We start from the raw sequence: 20392 nt of genomic DNA, 5'->3' as shown, positions 1-20392 counted from the left end.
GGCAGAGCTACAGAGACTGTCTGGAGGGACAGGAGACACAGGGTGTGGCCTCTGGAGATTGGCCACTCCCTATGACATGGTTATACTTCAGAAGCCCCACAGGAAGGGGAACTTCCTTCCTCAGGCCCAGGCTCTGACTTCCCCAAGGCTGTGGCTAGTTCAGGTAGTAGACTGCAGTCAGTTTTTTTCACTGATGACATTTCCATATTCCCATCAGTGTCTGTCTCATCTGTCCTAATCTTTGCCAGTTCCACCTGGATGGAACTGTATAAATATTACACATAAAAACACATGTGTGACTATTACACACTTGAAATACAAATTTAGATGTGGGCTTTCTTTATTTCATGTTTTTTTAATGTTAAATACTTTTTAATATTTGAAATATTTGAAGGTTTGTGTGAAGGGTCTTGCTGTGTACATTTGCATGGAATAAAATTCATAATCATCTTCCTCATAGTCTCAAGTGCTGGGTAACAAATGCGCACCGCTATTTCTGGTTGTTCTTTTTTGATGTGTGTATTTTCCATTACAACTTTAAATTACACTTATTTATTTATTTATTTATACTTATTCCTTTAAATTACACTTATGTAATAATAATATATTACACTTTTTCCTTCATGTGTGTATATTCATATATGTCACAGCACATGCTTGGGGATCAGAGGATACCTACAGAAGACAGTGTTCTCCTTGCATAATGCAGATTAGAGTCAGGGCTGAAATTGGTGCAGCATTCATACACTGATCTGTGTCACTAATCTAATCTTAGCATCCTGACTTCCCTTAGTCCTTCTGCTTCAGGCAAAAAAGAAATGCATTGATTACCATGGGTCCTAGGCCAAACAAGGTCCCAGCATTATTTTACTTTCTTGGGCACAGGCTGTGTGTGTGGCCACCCTTCTATTTGAGGTATTTGACTATACAGGGGTGCAGGTGTGTGCTGAATTCCTGGCAACTCCCCCAACTTTTGACTGCACAGGCACAGTTCAGTTCCCAAGCAAGGGGCCTTATGTCCTATGTAATCCAGCGTGCAGCGTGATCACATACATGATGTAGCTCCATCAGACCATATGGGCATGTGCAGGGGAATCCATAAGAAGCAGGACACAGACTCCCCTCCCTCCCCCTGCACATGTCTTCCGCAGGCCTGGTCATGCTCTCTTCTGTCCCTCTCTTCTCCTAATAAAACTTTGATAGTGGGTTTTGTTGTGCCTCGTGGCCTTTCTCACTCGGTAACAGTGCCACTTAATGAATAACATTGCGCTGCCACATTAAAACCAACTGTGTGGGCAGCAATACATGGCTTTGTCACAGTTGTGTCTCTGGAGAAATTGGCAAAGGGATGGCTCTATGATGCTACCACACAAGCGCAGCACCAGGTGAAGAGTGGGACTCTTTCTGGACCTTGCTGTTGGCCAGGGTGCAGCTGTGTTCTGTCTGTTGGCAGTAAACACCAGCTGCTGCTGGCCAGGTGGGATCCCTTCCTTGTCTTAGACCTCAGCCTTGACATTCTCTATGAAGTCACCGGGCTAAGCCTTGATGGCTTTGCCAAATATCAGCATATTTGTGTCTGTTTGGTGAACTACTTGAAGAGAAAGAGAGCTCAGTAAAAATATCCCCTTTCCTTTTGGTGCCAGGGATTGCTGTCAACGCCTCCAGTGTTCTAAGAACACACTCGACCCCTGAGCTACACTTCCTTTGTCCTGTAATGGTCAATTTCTGATCTTACTTTAAATTTTTTCACCTGCTATCATTTTCTTATGGTTATGCATTGAATTATTTTTGTTGTTGTTGATTTGAGACAGGCTCTCTCAGTGGATCCCTGGCTGTCCTTAGAGCTGGTTCTGTAGGCCAGGCTGGGCTGGAACTCACAGAAATCCCCCTGCCTCTGCTTCCAAGTGTTTGGACTAAAGATGTGGGTCACCAAACCAGGTCTTATTAACTTAATTGTTTGGAAATGTCATATCAGTATGTATTATGTTTCGGTAGAATCCACCCTCCCTTTCTGGTTCTCTTTTCACTGACCTGATTTTCTTTTTGATTCTTTCTGTGACCCGCTAGTTCTAGAAAATCTGCTGCCTTTCCTTACACACCTAACTTTCTGTTCTCTTCCTCCCATGCAGCTCAATTTGTGCTTCCCACAGTCTTGATCATATATCCAGGGGCCACACCATTAAAGAAAATGACTCTCTCTCTCTCAGTAGGTACCAGATGCCAATAGCTCTTCATCTCTGGGTGACACTTTGTGCCCATCTCCCATTCCTGTACTTGATTTGTTCTGCATTGAGTTTACCTGGGGCTTGTAGATGTCATCACAACTACTGTGAGCTCAGATGTTCAACTGTTCTGCAGTGTCTAGAAAGAATTTATTGTCATCATCCATTGTGTCTTGGTGGTAAAATTTTTCAACCTCCTCTTCAGTGATGACCCCATGCTAGGAATGTGTCACATGGGGAAAATTCTCTAACTTAGTGTCACTTCAAAGCATGGGTTCAGGGCATACACAAGTCTTGTATGTCACTGGAGAATGAGATAGAGGTCACTGAGTATTTCCTCCTGTTGTTGCCGAGCCCAAAAGATTTCCTTAATTTCCTCTTTGTATCTACGTCATTATAAATAATTACTATCTTGTGAATCTGTCTGTATATGTCCTTTACTACATCAGAAAATGCTCAGTTGTTAGAGTACTTGTATGACATTCTTAGATGTCTTGGTTTAATCCCTAGTACTCCATGAATCTGATGCTGTGGCTCAAGTCTTTGACTTCATCATTCAGGAGGCAGAGCTAAGAGTATTGGGAGTTTAAGGAAACTCTTACTATGCAATGAGTTTGGGGTCAGCCTGGGCTATATCAGGCCCCGTCTCATCAAAGGAAAGAAAAAGACCCCTAGAATATGTGGTGAACAGGATCAAGTACATTTTATGCATGTGATTATCTTCAAAGACATAATGAAAATACATTTTCTATAAAGCTCCCACACTGGGAATATGTCCCACGTATTTCATTACATCCATTTCTAAGGGGATATCCCTATCCCAGCTCTTTTCTCTTTTGCACCCCTGCAAGTTGTCATGTCCAGCATGTCACATGGCGCTCTTATTGATTTCTTTTTAAAATTTATTTACTTATTCATTTATTTTCAGAATTATTTTGACCTTGGGCATATATGAGTTCATATATAAATATTGCCTATATTTTCAGTTATGACCATCTTTCATTTTTATTCTCAAATTTATTAAGTTTTTTTTATTCATTTTACATACCAACCACAGATCCCCCTCTCATTCTTTCTTTCACTTTCCCCAGCTTTCCTCACAACCCAATCCCTATCCTCTCCTCCAAAAGTTAAGGCTTTTAATGGGGAGTCACCAAAGCCTGGTACATTAAGTTGAGGCTGGTCCAAACCCCTCCCCCTGCATCAAGGCTGTGCTGTGAGATGGTCTGTATGTCAAATGTGTTGCTGATTGGTCAATAAATAAATCACTGATTGGCCATTGGCTAGGCAGGAAGTGTAGGCGGGACAAGGAGGAGAATAGAGCTGGAAAGTGGAAGGCTGAGTCAGGGAGACACTGCCAGCCGCCATCAGGATAAGGAAGATGTAAAGTACCGGTAAGCCACAAGCCACGTGGCAAGGTATAGATTAATAGAAATGGATTAATTTAAGCTGTAAGAACAGTATTGTAACCAATGTAAGTCTCTGTGTTTATTTGATCGGGTTTAAGCGGCTTGGGACTGGCGGGTGTCAGAGATTTGTCCTGACTGTGGGCCAGGCAGGAAAACTCTAGCAACAAGGCTGTGCAAGGTGTCCCACCATAGGTAATGGGCCCCGGAATGTCAACTCATTTACCAGGGATAGATTGTGATCTTACTGCCAGGGGACCTGAAAAAGACCAAGCTACACAACTGTCTCACTCATGCAGAGGCCCTAGTCCAATTCCATGCAGGCTCCACAGGTGCTTGTCTAACTAGCTTGTCCTACTAGCTTGGTTCAGTTGTCTCTGTAGGTTTCATCATCATGATGTTGATTTCATGGACAGCTATTTTTCCTGTCCTGAGAATAAGTGACTGGGCATTCTATTTGAACCAGTCATATTTGCACCTAGTGCTGTGAACTCATTCACACTTACCTCCCCACAGGCATTATTGTCATTGAGAATAGCTGCTGCCCTCTCCTGATCATGTAGCAAGCGTTCCTTTAGAGCATTGCAGCAGGCTTGTATTCAGGAGTCTTAGCATCTAGGCTTTGATCTGCCTTTTGTGATTCTTACCTTTTGTGTTGGATACTCACATGAAGCATGTAAATATTATCTGAGTTCTTCCTGAAAGGTTCACACCTATGCAAAACTTGGTTGTAGGAGGACTCAGAAAACTGAGAGGACTTGTGACTTTGGCATTTGTCTCCTTTGGATACCTTCAGATAAGAGGTTTTTGTATAGGGATATTGACTTGGTAAGGTGTAAATTTTATAACAATAAAAAAACCTTTTGTAAAGCAAAAGTCAGTCAGTTCACCAGAAACCAGCACCCCTGCTTCTGCATAAGCCAAAGTTCTTCCTGGATTGACCCTGTTTCCTTCATGGATCTGTGTGAAAAGAAACACCAACACTTGACATGGTGCCATGAGCTCCATGTGATGAACTTGCCTCAGATGACTGATAGCACACATGGCATCTCATCAGTCCTCTCTGACACAGATGGGCTAAATGTAGAGTTCAATCACAAGCATCATGTTTGCTGGTGGATATGAACTCCCCAGGATGTAGGGTCATGATTCTTCTCCAACCTTGATCCATGGTCTCCATCCACAGCACTCCACATGCATCACAGTTACTGACCACATAGCCAGTTAGACTCTGCTGGGTGAGTCCTCTAAACCTGTGTGTCCATGAGAGTGTGTCCAGCTGAGGACAGTTCCTGTTGCTTTTCACAAACAGCTTGTGGTGGAATGCAGGGGAGTCTCTCTCTTGAATCCACTTCAATACTGGGCAGAATCTAAGTGACTGGATCTTGAGTGTAGGCTGTGTTTGTGTGACTCATGGTGCAGCCACACTGTATCTATGTTTTTGCCTTTTGAGGCAGTGAGTAATTGTCTATGCTTTTGTAAGTAGGTTTTGTAGTTGGAAGTTTTTTTTGTGTCCTGGCCAGCTGGCAGTTGGAACAAATCTCTCATTCGAATGCCCCAAGTAAATACACAGAGGCAGCCTTATATTAATTATAACTGCTTGTCCATTAGCTCAGGCTTATTACTGACTAGCTCTTACACTTAACCCGTAATTGTTATCTTTGTTTAGCCACATGGCTTAGTACATTTTCTCAATTCTGCCTTGTCGTCTTGCTTCCTCTGTGTCTGCCTGGTGACCATTGACTCAGCCCTTCCTCTTCCCAGCATTCACTTTGTTTGCTTATCCCGCCTATACTTCCTGCCTGGCTACTGGACAATCAGTGTTTTATTTATCAACCAATCAGAGCAACACATATTCACAACATAGAGAAAGATATCCCACGGCACATCCCCTTTTCTGTCTAATCAAAAAGGAAGGTTTTAACTTTAACATAGTGAAATTACATACAATAGAACAGGTATCAAGCAAGAATAACAGTTCCAGTTCTCTGCCAGGCTTAGGAGTTCTCAGTTGCCAGAGATGGTGAGGCTGGACCTCCACTGCATGGCATAGAGGACAAGCCTGCACAGGGTCATTTAGTCTATTTTTTTTCCAAAATTAAAGAAAATATTCTATCATCTGTCTTATATTTGTGCATCTAAAGTTTCATATCTAATTTATCTTCTCTCATAACCAAGGAAAATTATTTCTATTTAGTCTTCAACTACATCAAAGACCTCAGAAGGATATAATATTACCTAAGTAAACAGGAAGTGCATTGTAAGCAACTTTCAAAAATCTTTTGAATGAGAGAGACAGCTGCCTTCCTGGACAGTCATCCAAATTTCCTCTGTAATGTTGGGGCATCCATATTCAGCCAATAGGTCTAGAGTTTTATAGTTGCTTCTCTGTGTGTCCTGTAGAATATCTGACAGTCTCCTCTGTGAAGCAGAAACCTGAAGAGCCATCTCATCTTGCAAAGTTCGGTGGTCACCTTCTTATGGGTCTTGCATGTCCATTTTATACAACATACTATCAGCAGTCCAGGCTCATAAGTTTTAGGCCTCCTGAAGACCTCTCCACCATTGCAACAAACTGAATCAGACAGAATCAGGAAAAGCCCAAGTTTAATGAGTGAATCATTCCAGGGTGATTCTCGGGCCCCTCAGAGAGGAGACAGGGACATGAGACTGGAAGAACCACAAGTCTGTTTTCTGGGATGCCACTTATATATCCCCTGTGGGAGTGGTCTTGAGCTTCTCTGGGGGAGGAGCTGTGTTTGATGGGCTTTGAAGGAGCAGGTTTGGGGAGGAGCTGTATGAGGGGGAGCTCCCACCCAAACATTCCAGACTCTTTGAGTATAGGGATGCCAGGGTGCCAGGGCTTGAGGTAGAGCTCCCATCCAAACATTCTAGACTGTTTGGGTATAGGGATGCTGGTTCAAGTCTGACTACTTTCTGCAGACATGAGGCGATGTGGGGAAGAGGAGTCGGGAATTGGTGATCTCACATTCAGCAGGAGATGTCAGTGGAGGGGCATCTGGTTAATTGTCATCCTGGAGACCTCAGGCATCTGTTTTTTAAGGAAGCAAAGAAGGCAAGTTTCTAGGAAAAAATAGATCATTAATATCTGCCCTAGTTGTACTGTAAAGATGAATGTACAGAGCAGAAGAGCAGATAGGCTCCTTTATAGGGGCATCTGGAATACTGGAGGGTGGTGGGTCCCAGCTGCTGGACAGACCATGTATCCTGAATAGGTGCTCATTTGAGCCTGGAGAGATGGTACCAGCATGGATGTTCCAGGAGTTTGGCAGCTGAGGGCGTGGTGAGAATCACAGTATAACACAGTGTAATATCCTGTCCATCAGGGCTCAAGAAACTCAGGAGCTAGCTGTTTGATAAGTACTGTGTCCCCTGGGGAGAGTGGGGCAGGCTCAGGGGCAGTTGGGTCTGTTGGTGTTGAGGCTTGGAGATGGCTGTCAGCATGTGAACAGAGAAGGGACCTCAGAAGAGAGAAGGAGGGGAGATACCCAGCCGGTGGGGGAGTTTAGGCCGGGAGGTGGTGATTGAGGAGGAAGGGCCTTCCGTAAAGGAGCTCAAAAGGGCTCAAGCCTGTAGGAGAACATGGGGTGGTCCGGATGTGGGTAAGCGCAATGGGGAGAAGGGAGGGCCAAGATAACCTGAGTTCAGTGGAGAGCTTGGTGAGCTGTTGTTTGGTGAGTCCACTGGCCTTCTCAACCTTTCCTGAGGATAAAGGTGTCAACCACAGTTAGGAGGTAACAGAGTTCTTTAGGTGTGGGCATATGAATGAAGTCCACCTGCCAGTCCTCGCCTGGTTGGTGTCCTCAAACCTTGTGCAGATGCTGACTAATCAAGAGGGCTCCTGTGAATGGACTTGTGAAATACTCCGGAGAGTATGGGGGCCAAGGTGAGCGTGGCCCCAAAAAGGCTGAGCACATTGTGACCAAGCAGAAAGGTAAGCAGGTATGACCAGAAAAAGAGTGTGAGAAGAATCACTGTGCAAGAATGCAGGGAAGTGTCAGGGTCTTAAGTGAGAAGGAAGGGATCCTGTCTACCTCCACGACAGAAATTGGTAAGGGAACTGTAGGACTTGACTGAGATGTCAAAACAGAATAGGTAGCTCCCATGTCCAAAAGAAAGTCAATGGGCTTACCCATTATCTGTTGCATCACCCTAGGCTTGGAGAGGGCAATGGGAGTCTAGGCCATGTCAGGCTCCACCAGGCTCAGGAGTTCTCAGTTGCCAGTGTTGGTGAGGCTGGACCTCCATGGCATGACATAGAGGACCAGCCTGCATGCGGGCATTCCGATTTCCAGTGCCCAGGCTGTTGGCAGACAGGACATGGCCTCCTGGGCGGCTGGGGGCCAGGGCCATACTGTGACCAGTGGCCCTGCCTTCCACATTTGAAGCAGGCTTTTGGCAGAGTTGACTTGGGCTGAGCTCCAGCGAGATGGAGCCTCATGGCCGACTTCCCTTGTCCCCTTGTGGGGGACCCTGATGGCCTCAGAGCAGCTGCTAAGGCTTGGGCTTGGAGTGTATTCTGTTGCAGCCTTGTCTGTCAAGTTGACTTGGCTGCCATCCTCAAGCATTAAAAACTTTAAAAGCCATTTTCACCAATTCCTGTAGGGGAGCTTGTGGATCCTCCTCGGCCTTTTTAAATTTTTTGTAATATCTGACGCTGACTGAGAAATGAAATGGGTGGGAAGGCAGGAGTCTGGCAAGACCGAGTATAAGGAGAAACCGGGGAAGATTTGGGGGCGTTAGGCCAGTGTGTAGGTTGAGGCATTGGGAGATGGGGGAGCAGTGGGGGTAGGGGAGGACAGGAAGGAGGGTAAGGAGGAGGCATTTGGTCTTAGATTTTATGGCCCTGGAGAAGTTTGGGTAGGTAGAGTTTGAGGGAAGTGGGGAAGGGAAGGGTAGGGGTCAGTGTCTCCAGCAGTGAATGGACCTGTACAGTGAGACACTGGCCCCTGTAGGGAGGGCAGGAACACAGAACCCCAAAACCGTGGACATAGGGCAGTTCTGTAACCCCGGTTTGAATAGATTTTGTAAAAGACGCCGCAGGCATTTGGGGAGCAGGCTTTGAATGGCAAGTGCTGTTTCTCAAGCCTATGCTGGGGACCTGAAGCCTAGCACAATGCATCCATTGTGGTAAATCTTGGGTCAAAAAAACAGGGAGGTGTGGGAAATTCCCTTCAACACAACGTCTTCTGGAGAAGGGGTCCCATGGAACAAAGGCAGCCCTTTACTCTGGAATGGGGTGGGGTGGAGCGGAGGCAGCCCTCCACACTGGAATGGGTCAGGTGGAACGGAGGCAGTCCTGTGCTCCAGAAGGGGTCAGGGGCCTGGTATGGCTGTGTCTCTGGCAAGACACTCTGAAAAATGAAGAGACCCTGGGCCTCCTAGGCAATGACTTGAAATGGAAACTTACCTAACCAGGAGCTGATCTCAGTCTGACAGAGAGAAGGTGTTGGGGAGAGGGGTGTTTTCCCACCAAGTGGCTCTGGGCCAGTGGGGAAACATCCACCCCTCCTCTGTGGAACCTCCAGATGATAAGTTTTAGGCCCCCTGAAGGCCCCTTCGCTGTCTTGACAAATTCAATCAGACCCAATTAGGAAAAGTCCAGTTTTAATGGGAAAAGTGCTCCCAGGAGATTCCATGGTCCCCCACAGAGAGGAGAAGGGGACAAGACTGGAAGAACCACAAGTCTGTTTTCTGGCTACTTACATATCTCCTGTGGGAGTGATCTTGTGCCTCTCTGGGGTGGGGGGAGTTGTATTTGATGAATTCTGAAGGGGCAGGTTTGGGGAGGAGCTGTGTGAGGTGGATCTCCCACCCAAACATTCCAGACTCTTTAGGTATAGGGATACCAGGGTGCCAGGGCTTGAGGTGGAGCTCCCATCCAAGCATGGGCAAGAGCAGTTTTTTGCCCAAATGGCTAATTTTGCCAAGAAGAAGATAAACTCCACATGGAGTGTCTTCGACGTCCCTCTTCCTTTTTGAAGTAAATCAGTGCTGCCAGGAGCAGATGTGTCTCACTGTCCAGAAGGTCTAAGTTTTTAAAACATTTAGATGCCATATTCTGTAGGTCTTTGAAGTCTTTGAAGATTACCTACTTAATTGAAATATATCCATGTATAGCTAGAAGACTAAGCTAACATGACTATAAATTTGATTATCATGGATGACTAATTATTAATCTGTATTTCGTAATCATCCATTATAATTTAAATGAGTTACATAAACATAATTCCTTAGAGTAGAAATATGTATGCAGTATAACAAAATTAACTTTAAATTTGTATCAATAAACTAAAATCCCTAGCACTGTAAGACATTTCAAACAAGTTGTTGCTCTTTAAAAGTAGATTTAATAATTTACCCTTTTATCTTATTATATCTCTGTCCCCTTTTCTTCTTTAGAAAGATATTGACTATGACCAATTACAATATGTAATCAATCTCTAAACAAAGACAAATAACCGTAATCCAGTTTTTGTGGATGTGGGCATAGTTTTCTAGGCTACTTCCTGCTGACAGGGGGCAGTGGTTGTCTTTTGGGGATCCTGGAAAATTCGAGATAATGGTCAAGTCCTGGGAAGACCAGCTATAACCTTTGTTGATAGGTACCATCTGTTAAGATTCAGAAGGTCTCTCTTGATCAGATCTGATCCATCTTAAACTGGAACAAGTCCATAGCCTCTCATTTCCTGTGCAAAAGCAGAGCCTCCTTTCCAAAGCAACATAATCTTAGATCCAAATTTTGAAGTCAAGATACCTTTAAAATACATATATTAGTTTAACTTAGCAACCTTTATAATCAAATGTCTCTCTCCAGTTAAAAATACCAAAGACAATGCAATCCAGATTCTCTGTGTGATTTTTATCTTCATGTGGCTTATTTTTTATATTACTTTTACTTTCCCTTTAAAGACTTTATTTTTAAAATTATCTATCCTTTATATAACCATCTATATTCCTTTTCCTCTCTCTTTTAAGCTTACATATATTTTTATACACATTGTAAACTGTCTAGAGGTTTATTCCATCCTAATCTCTTTTATTGTGAATCTATTGCTTTAAACTGAAGAGTGGTTAGGACAGAAGCAGCAGCCTTGGCTGATGACTCCTCCCACCTCAATTTTTCAACATGGTGGTGGTACATTTACCACCAGCCATGGGAGCCATGCTACTACCAACTCTTGGGAGCAGTGGTTCTATGCCTCCATTAAAGCAGCGTGTAGCACAGAAACAATTTTTTTGTCTGTACTAGCAAAAGCTAAATCTGCCATGCAGTGTGCTGTGCATGGCTTGGAGAGACCTCTGTGTAACTCAGTGGGAATCCGCCATGCTGTAACTCAAGCCCGAATGCCATGAACCCACCATACTGTAGCTCATGGCTGGCCTGAGACACAACTAGGAAGCTGTTTTTAGCTCTGTTTTTGTGTGTTTAGAAGCCCTTTTTAACTCTTTTAGGCCTTATGGAAATTAGAGAGCCCCACCTTGGTACGCCAAATGTAGTCGGAAGTTTTCCTGTGTCCTGGCCAGCGAGCGGTTAGGACAAATCTCTTCCACTCTCATCCCCCAAGTAAACACACAGAGGCAGGCTTATATTAATTATAACTGCCTGTCCATTAGCTCAGGCTTATTACTGACTAGCTCTTACACTTAAATTAGCCCATAATTCTTATCTATGTTTAGCCCCAAGGCTTGTTACCTTTTCTCAGTTCTGTCTTGACATCTTGCTTCCTCCGTGTCTGGCTGGTACCCTTGACTCAGCCCTCTCTCTTCCCAGAATTCTCCTCATCTGCTCACCCAGTCTATACTTCCTGCATAGCTACTGGCCAATCAGCACTTTATTTATCAACCAATCAGAGCAACACATACTCACAGCATACTAAATGATATCCCACAGCAAGGTTCAAATTTAATTAACTTTTGATTAAATTCTTTTTCTTCTTCAATTTGAGGGAACATATTTCACACTATTTATTCCCTGTGAACAAAGCACCTAACCACACTCCAGCACACATGCACATGCAAGCACACACAGGAGTTTGTAGTTTTACATATTTTATCCAACCTTGAATCCTGGAGTATACTCATGCTCATACCACTATCCATGATGTGTTTCATGCTGGTGTTCAGCATTTTTAGTCTCCTTAGACATAAAGAAAATTTTCACCCAGCTTCATGATGGAATGAGCAGGGTCATGTTGTCTTCTTTTTTATTAAGAATTTTTTAATTCATTTTTGCATACCAATGACAGAGCCTTCTCTCATTCCTGATGTCATCTGTGCCCCAGGGCTGGAGAGTTACTTAAATTTCTCATTGAGGTATCTGTGGATTTCCTTCTGTTTCTCTCATTCCTCACCCTCCCTTTTCTCTGATGCAGTCAAGAAGACAAATTCTGGAAGGAGTGTGAAAGTGTGAATGGGTGAGAGTATAGGTGACCCGGGTCTCAGAAGGTGGTGGGCTTCCCTATGTGCAATCCAGTCAGGTTCTCTGGGCACCAAGCCCAGGGAACCACCAAAACTTTGCCAACAAACTTAGAAACACTTCTGTGAAAATGTGATCTGAGTGTCTGTGCAGATGTCAAGCATTCTGTGCAATTTTCCAATTCCAGAAATTTATCCCATGAGTTGCCAAGATACCTTCATTTCTCTGCAGGTACCCTGGCTTGTAGGGTCTCTGTCATCCTGCCTGAGACTCTTCCCTCTATTTCAGTCTAGAGAGAGACAACTGCTTACACTTTTTCAGAACCTGCGGAGCAAGTTACTAGGGAGAGAGGCCCCTCAGAATAGGTAATTTTTGCCCAGAGTCACAAACACCCATCTGCTGGATAGTGCTCAGTTCCAAATAACAGCCTTTTGTTTCCTTAGTTTCTGGTTATTTACTGCCATCTATGAAGGAACCCTGTGTGTGAGGAAGAAGGCAGAGAGAGAGAGAGAAAGAGAGAGAGAGAGAGAGAGAGAGAGAGATATCCAAGGTGTCTGTTGGGTTCTCTGCAGCCTCATCTTGGATTAGCATATGAGTACCTGCCCAATGGATTTTCTTAGGGTAAAGCACCCATGGAAGTGGACTCTTAATTAGCAAGAACCAGTAGGCCACAATACAGCTTAGAAATTTGCAGAATTCATGTGGCTTGCAGGCTCTTCTCTTTTTCTCATTATAGTTGTGATTCTTTGGGTAGTTTTTAATTTTCTTTGTCAGTCTTACATGCAGTAGCACTAATTTTCTATGGAAATTCACTTATTTCTCAAATATTTGCCTTAAGATCCAGCAGGGGGCTAGTGCTTTTTAATTCTCTTATCTGGAACTACTAACTACAACTCCTAATCCTGGGAACTTCCCTAACTCAATAGAGATAGTTAGGTACATATGAGAAAACAACACATGGAACATTGCCTCACAGTTCCGGGAAAGGAGAGTAAGACATGCATACACAGAATACGGAAAATGCCTAGGGAATACGCATAGTGCCACCTGTCGAGAATAAGTTCCCTAGACACTAAGCCAATAGAATCAATGATAGGGCCTAGTATGAACCAATGGAAAAAATGCAATGTAAAATATGGGATGGACAGATCCATCTTTACCATACACAGGAGCTTGTCCTGGTGGAAGAAGTGTGGTCTAGAGGGATGGGAAAAGAGTGCCTTATCTAAGTCTGTCTTATACAGAGAGATTGAGACATGGGGCCCTCTCGTAGAAAAGGAAACTTTATAAAAGCATATGTTGCAGATATGAAAGAGTTGTTTGTGTTTGAATATTTTTGTCCTTAAAGCATTGTCTGTTATTTTTTAACTTTGCAACTGCAAGTAGCTGCCAGTTGACATCAGTGCTGCAAGGGCAGGATGTGTCTTGCTCAATATTTAGTTAAGTCTGCAAAAATGCTGAACTCTATGTTTAGAATAAGGTTATGTAGAATGTGGGAAAGTGTATTTGGGGAAGTATAAAGGGGAACAATGAAGGCTTTTCGTGGTGATTGTGATGTTTTTCTTAAAATGTGGTTTATTTCTTAAAAGTAAAAAACAGGAGTCAATTATAAAGCTGTTTGTGTAGGCAAAACTGGTAAATTTTTTAAAGTATAAATAAAGACAGTTTAAGTTATTTGGGGCCACTTGAGTGCAATCCACTTGGTGATCATTATTTTTCCTTATGCAGATGCCCCTTCCTGACCTCAGGACCTGTACCTGAGCTGAGACTAGACCCAGGCAGTTATCAGTTCAGTATCAGAGGGATAGTGGATAGGATCTGGGGTCAACATTCTGAGGAATTAAACCCAGAACTTTACCACATTCCCTGTTTTCTGTCTTTATCTTGTGCTTCATTGGAAGAAATATAGTCTGAGGACAGTGTGGAGCTTGAGAATTGAGTGAACTCCCTGGCCCCATTGGCAGTGCTAAGAACTAGGGGCCCTATTTAGTCCAGAGGGCCTTTTTTGTTCTCCCCATCTAGACCCTCAGGAATGTCCACAGCTGACTCTTCCCTTCTGCAAACACCTGCCTCCTGTGGGCTATGGTCTCATTCTATCCTGGTTTTATTGGACCCACATATCTCCTCCCTCCTTTTCCCTTTGTGGGTCCTTGGCATCTTTCTGGTTTTTAACATGCTCCTAGGATCTCAGAAGGTCATGTGACTAAATGAGTCTTGATGTTCCCAATACCACCACCCATTCACTAAGCTGTCACAAGAGACATCCTTTTGGCCAGGCTCTCTGAGGAGGTTAAAGTTAGAGCAGAGGGCAAATTCCTTAGCCAGGCTGAGACAACATGTTAATAAATGCAGAGTGTATGCAGCACAAAATGTTTGGAGGAAGCAAAGCAGAGTAAAGGCATTGACTATGTGGGCCAGAGTGGGCCAGTGTGAATCACCAGGGAAGACACTGAGAGGTGTCTTCTGAGGGGAAGCCTGGATATCTAAGAAACCAGCAACTGTAGGCAGAAGACACAGCAGAGGCAAATAACTCAAGCAGGAAGACATATTGTGTGATTGGAGACAAGACAACAATGATCAGAATGTCAGGATAACAGGTCATATTGTAGGGATTCCCAATAGCCAATAAGAAAATTAAGAAACAGCCATATTATCTGGTCAGGGTCCTTGACTCTAGGAGCAACCACACCCTTTTCCTTCTGCAACAACCTTTCCTTTCCCTCTTTCCCCATTCCAGCTTTTAAACATTCTACAGTAAAGTACCCAATACGGATATAAGTTACTCTACGTGAATGACAAAGAAGCAACGGATGTATAAAACATTTTGTTCCAGATATTTGGTTCTCTGACTTTGTGGAGAAATCCTGCATACTATGCTAGTACACAATACAGACTACTTGATGAAAAAAAGCCTCAGGGTCCCATTTCTGTGTTCTGAAAGCATGATGGCTAGGGAATTTGCTTCATCAAAATGCAGAGAAGAAACTGAGAAGGCCCAATGAACAACAAGAAAAGCGGCCTATCATGTTCCTAGAAAGGCTAAAGGATCATATGAAAAAGTGGTTGGGATTAGACATTAGTAAAGAGATGCTAAAATTACACTGTGTAACTATCAGTGGCCAGACATAGTAAAATTGTTTAAAAGAACTGAGTGACAAAAGGGTAAGGACCTAAAAATGTCTATGGAGAGAGGTGCAACATGTCTATTTAGGAAGAAACAATAAAAAACAGAAGCCAAAGGCTGACTGTTATCTATGACAATCCACACTAATAACGGTGGACATGGACACGTGTCAGGAAAATCACGGTCCAAATATAAGGAAAACAAATGCTACCAATGTAGGGAAAGGGAAGTTTTCACCTTAAAATTATAGCAGAAATAGTGGTCATCATGCCTTTTAGCAAGGATGAAGAGTCACTGAACGATGTCTTTTGTCATCTAAACTGCAATCACACGGTTAACTGTGGAGCTGTTTGATTCCATGCTTTCCTTCCTGCCTTTTCTCTTTGGAGGACTGTTCCCTCACATCAAAGTCATTTTGATAATGTGCCACACATCTTGTTAAAATAGAAACATTTTTCTAACCACACAGAGGGAGAAAAAAAAGTTATATATTCCAAGTGGAGAAAAAAATTCACTACACAAAAAGCTTGTGTTGGGAGGGGAGCTGGAGAGTAAAGAAGACTTTTTGTCCTTACAGAGGACGCAGGTTCAATTCCTGGGCTGTAAATGGTGGTTCATAAGCATCCATACTTCCAGTTCCAGGAGATATGGTGCTCTCTTTTCACATATGCACAAATAGGTAAAACACTCACACATAAAATAAAATGAGTAAATCTAATTCTGTTGATATATTATGGATTCTAGTTTCCTGTTTTTTTTTTGTGAGATACCTGAGTATTCAAATGAGTGGGCTTCTGATTCTTGTGCCTTCTTTTTGGCTCTTTTCCTTCTCTTTGTTTGTCCATCCAAATTTGATGTGATAGTCTTTCTGTTGCTCTCTATGGTAATATTTTGTCACACACTAATAAAATTGGACTCAAGATCAGAGAGCAGAACTAGACACACAGTGACCCACAGATGTCAGGCAATGGGGGCACACATTTTTAATCCTAGCACTCAGGAGGCAAAGGCAGAGACCTGTCTGGATCTCTGTGAGTTCAAGGCCACCTTAGATTACACGAGATTAATCCAGTCTAAAAGAAACAGAGCCAGGCAGTGGTGGCACACACCTTTAACACCAGCATTTGAGATCTCAGACCTCTGCTACTTGTATTTGGGAAGTATGCTCACCATTAATCCAAGCACTGGGAAGACTGAGACAGGAAGTGATATGGCTGGGCAGAGAAAGGCATATAAGGCACGAGCAGACAGGAACTCAAGGCTCTTTTGGCTGAGGACTCAGAGGCATTTAGTCACAGGATTCATGGAAAGAGGATCTTGCCTCCCCTTTTGGCCTGAGGATTCAGGAGTGGTGAGAAGTTTCTCTAGTGGCTTGTTCCTTTGTCTCTCTGGCCTTTCAGTATTTACCCCAATATATGGCTCTGACTTTTTAATAAGACCAATTAGGACTTGGGAAACAGATCTCATTGTATTTTATTTTGTTTTATTTTAATATTATCTCTTAGAATCCTATCCTTTTCTAACGACATAAAGAAAGGGAGTAGATCCAGATGAAAGGGGAAGGAGGGAGGTTCTATGAAGAAATGAGGTAGGGGAAACCAGGATACATGATATGGGAAAACAATCTATTTTCAATAAAAGGCCTCTGTGTTAATTTATGATGAGAATCTCATTCACAGATTATCCTCATATTTGCCCTTGTGTTGGATCAGTGTCTTCTTCCATGTTTTTCCAGACACCTTCTTCTTCATCGTGAGTGGCATTTGAACTGTACTTGATAAATGCAAGATGAAGTTCTGGTCACTCTGGCAACATGCTCCACCCATGATAGTCTAAAAACTTGTATGCTCCCAGGGAATGTGGCACCAATGTGTGGACAGGGCCTGTTATCAGTGGACTCTGATTTGTAATTTTTCACATGTAATGTGGAACATATACCCATGAATTCCCTGGTAACAGGCACAGCTTGAAACAAACCTATGCAGGTTGGGCACAGATGAAGAAAACCACATCAAGAGTTGAGTGTTTGTTTATTATGGGACATGTTCAGTGAGTGGCTGTAAAGTGTCTTTTCCTAACAAATCTGACTTGTGCTGATGTGTGAAGTGGAAATAAAGTATCTTGAGGAAAGGAACTTAGCGATAAGTTACTCTGACTTATTCTGAAGGAAATTAAGGCAAAAGTAAGTCCAGATGCTCCCACAGTCAGAACCTCCTCTGACCCAAGTGTCCCCTTCCCTGATCTGAGGAGACTCAAATCTCCCCAGGGTAGGAGAGGCGGTTGCTTCTTCTCTCTCAGAATCTCTGCATGTCTGTCCTTCATTTCTTCAACCTGTCCATTTAGACAGCACTTTTTATTACAACTAGTTATCTTCCTGGCCTTGAAGATGCTTTTGTGAAGATCCAGGGCTTGTAAAGCCACAGAGACACATTGAGCACATGACTACACTCCTTATGGAGCCCAGCCCTTTCTCTGACACTTCTGTTTAATTCAAGAATTGCTTCCTTCTAATACCCATGCAGTGATTGTTAACCACTGAGAGCATGTTACATCCACTTAGTCCTAGGCCACAAGGTGACTGGTGTTTCTAACTGGTTCCTTTCTGATACTGAAGAAGCATCTTCGCAAAGGTACCAATAATGGGTAAATGAGTGGTCGCTTTCTACACATGAGGGAAGTACATAGAAGGGAAGTTGAGTATCTCTAACAGTGGAAGTCAAGTCTAGTGTTGAGGCTGCAATGAAGATGGGTGTGGTCTAGTCCTGATCAGAGGGTAAGACACACTTAGGATTGCTTACCCATTAAGGAAGACCAGCACTCACCCAGCCTCCAAGACTGAAACTGCTCCCTGAGATAGACCCTGCCAGTCCCGATTGGACTAAGTGGTGAGTGAGTCTTTGTCCTTATAGCCAAACACCCAAGCCTATAGGCTTTGGGCCCAGGGGCACAACCCTGCGCCCCCACACCACCACCCATTGCAGTCCCAGTTTCAGGCCAGTAGGCAGGTCTCCTGCAGACAGGTTGGACTAACACTACCCCCCACCAGACCCTGTAACCACAAGCCCCACTCCTTCCAAATTTCTCTGACCCTCCGAGACTGCAGCTGCTCCCTCAGACAGAGTCTGCCAGCACCGATTGAACTAATAGCTGTTCCCTAAGACACAAAGTCCACCAGCCCTGATTGGACCAAGAGCTCTGAATAGACCAAGAGCCTCCAATGGACCAAGAGTATGGATCAGACCAAGAGAGGCTCCCTCAGACACAGAAACCACTTGCACTGAGTGGAGAAAGAGATGGGTAGATGCCAGTGCCAAAATACAGTCAACAACATAAAGACCAATATGACTCCATCAGAACCTAGTGGTTCTATATCAGAAAGACCTGAACATCCGACTGCAGAAGAAATTGACCTTAAAAATGACTTTAAGAAGATGATAGAGGCCTTTAAAGAAAAAATGAAAAATTACCAGCGGGCATTTCACAGTTAGTCATTTTCTGACTCTGAGTGTGTGAGCACTTAGGAAGCTGCGTGGAAGCCGAACCCACTCTTCCCGGGTGGCCCCTCCAGCCAGCCAGGGCCCTCTAATGAGGGCTGCTCCCAGACAAGGACCTGCAGCTCATCCTCCAGCAGCAGCTGCACCATCTGCAGTTGACTCACCTCTGCACACAGGCAGCCAGGCCTGATGGCCCAGATGTCAACCACTGCAGCTGGTGTGGCTGTGGGCTCCGCAGTGGGGGCACACCCTGGGTCATGCCATCACTGGGGGCTTCAGTGGAGCTGGTGATGCTGAGCCCGCAAGGCCTGACATCACTTACCAGGAGCCCCACGGATCTCAGCCGCTGGACCAGCAATCTTATGGGTCTTGCTCTCTTGAGATCAAACAGTTTCTGGAGTGTGCCCAGAATCAGAGTTCAGTCAAGCTCTTCGAGGGCTTCAATGAAGTGTTGTGGCAGTGCAGAATTGCAAATGGTTTAATGTAATCAAAAAGTTCAAACTGAAGAAATTGATATGGGCTCTACATTGACAGTGCAAGTAAGGACTCTTATGAAACCTTATTTCTAATTGATCCATTGCTTCAGAATAACCATGAAAGAGTTTTAATTGTATAGATATTCACTGAGGCTTGTAGTGTTGGGACTGGAAAATGATGGCCTCCTTGAATCAACTGTCCTGTTTTTTTTGTGTGTGTGAGTTAATGGAAATAAAGTTGTTTTATTCTAAAAAAAAAAAAGGAAAAATTACCTTAGAGAAATTGAGGAAAAGACAAACAAAAAATTGGAAGAAATCAATGAATCCCTTAAAGAAAGTCAGAAAAAGCAATTAAAGAGGTGAAGGAAAGTGTTCAAAATTTGAAAACTGAAATAGAGAAAATAAAGAAGACACAAACTGAAGGAATGCTGAAAATGGAAAATCTGAGTAAATGAACAGGAACTACAAATGCAGGCATAACCAACAGAATGCAAGAGATGGAAGAGAGAATCTCTGGAACTGAAGATACAATAGCAGAAATAAATTCGTCAGTCAAAGAAAACACTAAGGCCAGAAAAGTCATAACACAAAACATCTAGGAAATTTGGGACACCATGAAAAGACCAAACCTAAGAATAATAGGGATAAAAGAAGGAGAAGAATACCAACACAGAGGCACAGAAAATATATTAAAAATCATAGATGAAAACTTTCCCAACCTAAAGAAGGAAATTCCTATAAAGATTCAAGAAGCTTACAGAACACCAAATAGTCTGGATCCAAAAAAAAGTCCCTTCACCACATAATAATCAAACCACTAAACATACAGAATAAAGAAAAAAATATTAAGAGCTGCAAAGGAAAAAGGCCAAGTAACATATAAAGGCAGACCAATCAGAACAACACCTGACTTCTCAATGGAGACTCTAAAAGCCAGAAGGTCCTGGAAAGATGTTATGCAGACACTAAGAGACCATAGATGCCAACCCAGACTACCATACCCAGCAAAAATCTCAATTGCCATAGATGGTGTAAACAAAATATTCCATGGTAAAACCATATTTAAATAATACCTATCCACATATCCAGCCCTACAGAAAGCACTAGAAGGAAAAATCCAACTTAAAGAACTTAGATACACCCATGAAAACACAGGCAAGAGATAATCCCACACCAGCAAATACCAAAGAAGGGAAACATGCAACACTACCACCAAACAATAACAGGAGT

At 43.4% G+C, this 20392-nt stretch overlaps 1 pseudogene; it reads left to right on the top strand.

The window, feature by feature from the left end:
• The first annotated feature begins 7410 nt into the window (after positions 1 to 7410).
• Positions 7411 to 19173, top strand: LOC128124210 (coiled-coil-helix-coiled-coil-helix domain-containing protein 2-like; annotated as a pseudogene).
• Positions 19174 to 20392: the final 1219 nt, after the last annotated feature.

This window comes from Peromyscus californicus, unplaced genomic scaffold (assembly GCF_007827085.1).
Source record: "Peromyscus californicus insignis strain IS unplaced genomic scaffold, ASM782708v3 Scaffold_4__1_contigs__length_199733344, whole genome shotgun sequence".
Classification (NCBI taxonomy): Eukaryota; Metazoa; Chordata; class Mammalia; order Rodentia; family Cricetidae; genus Peromyscus; species Peromyscus californicus.
Note: the sequence above shows the minus strand (reverse complement) of the source record. Positions and strands in the feature narration are given on the sequence as shown.